The following is a 1,577-nucleotide window of genomic DNA, read 5'->3' as shown; positions in this document are numbered from 1 at the left end:
CTCCTGGCATTCATATTTAGGGTGTTATATTTGGTTACTTTATGACCTTTAGGAGATAAGATACTATAGACTGGAAGCTTTGAAGCGATTTTTTTAAAAAATCACAAATTGTGATAAAAAATAAATAAATAACTTTAGGAAAGCATTGCGACTTGGTAGTTTGAAGTAGACAGACAGTTCTACCTATTCTGGATTCCCCACAATCTGTTCTTTCCAAAAATGTATCATTTTCTGGGATAAACCTTCTGTTTATGGAGGAGAAGGCTTACGAACAACCCAAAAAGTCTGTATGTCAAAAATTAAGCCGCCAATTAAATATTAGAAATAAATACAACCATCATTGTAGGAAGGCCAAGGACAGGTTTATCCATTTCTGAACCAGACCTTCCAATTTGTTAATATATATATATATATATATACCCACAGCTGTTGCCAATGTGACACGTCTGCCTGACACCCAGTCCCTAGGGATTATTACAGTTTATTCCTCACTACTGCTGACCCATTAGCCAATCATGGCCCATTACCAATGAACCTGCCAGGCACCATTGTCCCCAACTGCTACTGCTAAATAACCCATACCCCATACCTTTCTGGAAGCTTGAACTGAAGTAACCCTACTTTATACACAGCTGGCCACAATCCCATGCATTACCAGAGGCCATTCTATTAGTTGCCATTCTATGCACAAAACGCATGAGACCCAAACCACTCCAACCCTGGTGTTAAGGACTCCAAAGGTGTGGGGATTGCAGCGGAGCGGGGGGGGGTGGAGTTGGACAAGGACTCCAAAGATGCAGGGATTGGAGCGGGGGGGGGGGGTTCCGCCAGACAAAGATGCAGGGAGGGTGACAGGGGGTGAAGAGGCTGATTTCTGTGTAGTCTGGGATCAGCTACTAGTAGCCCAGCGGGGAGCACACGGGGGGACGCATGCGCAGTACAGATGTGAAGGGAAAGGGTATGGGCATCCCTTTTTAAAGATGGGGGCGCCGTTCACTGAAACAAGTATGTAGTTTGTAGTAAGTGTATCTCTGTTAATCTTTCATTAGGCAAGCCAGAAATATAGCGTTTTTACACAGCAATAGTAGTACTATTAAATAGTGTGCTTAATAGATTTTGACTTTCCTTGTCCTTTAAAAATAAAATTGACACCATCCGAAGTGACATTGCATAACTAAATCCCCATAACCATTCCCCTCCCTCCCTACATGCTACCCAGTCTCTTCTTGGCTCCTTCTCCCCAGTGACTGAAGAGGAAGTCCCAAGACTTTTGGCTTCCTCTCACCTTACTACCTGCCCGCTTGATCCCATTCCTACCAAACTTCTACGTAATGCCAACCCCTGTCTTATCAAAGCCTTAACTCATCTATTCAATCTCTCGCTCTCTACTGGAATCTTTCCCTCCCAACTGAAACATGCACTTGTAACCCCTATTCTGAAAAACCCTCCCTTGATCCCTCCAATCCTACTAACCTCCGACCTATCTCTCTGCTCCCATTCATCTCCAAACTGCTTGAGCGCCTAGTTTACAACCGACTGACGCTATTCCTCTCTGACAATAACCTCCTAGATCCCCT

The sequence above is a fragment of the Xenopus tropicalis genome, unplaced genomic scaffold, assembly GCF_000004195.4.
Source record: "Xenopus tropicalis strain Nigerian unplaced genomic scaffold, UCB_Xtro_10.0 Sca48, whole genome shotgun sequence".
NCBI classification, from domain to species: domain Eukaryota; kingdom Metazoa; phylum Chordata; class Amphibia; order Anura; family Pipidae; genus Xenopus; species Xenopus tropicalis.
Note: the sequence above shows the minus strand (reverse complement) of the source record.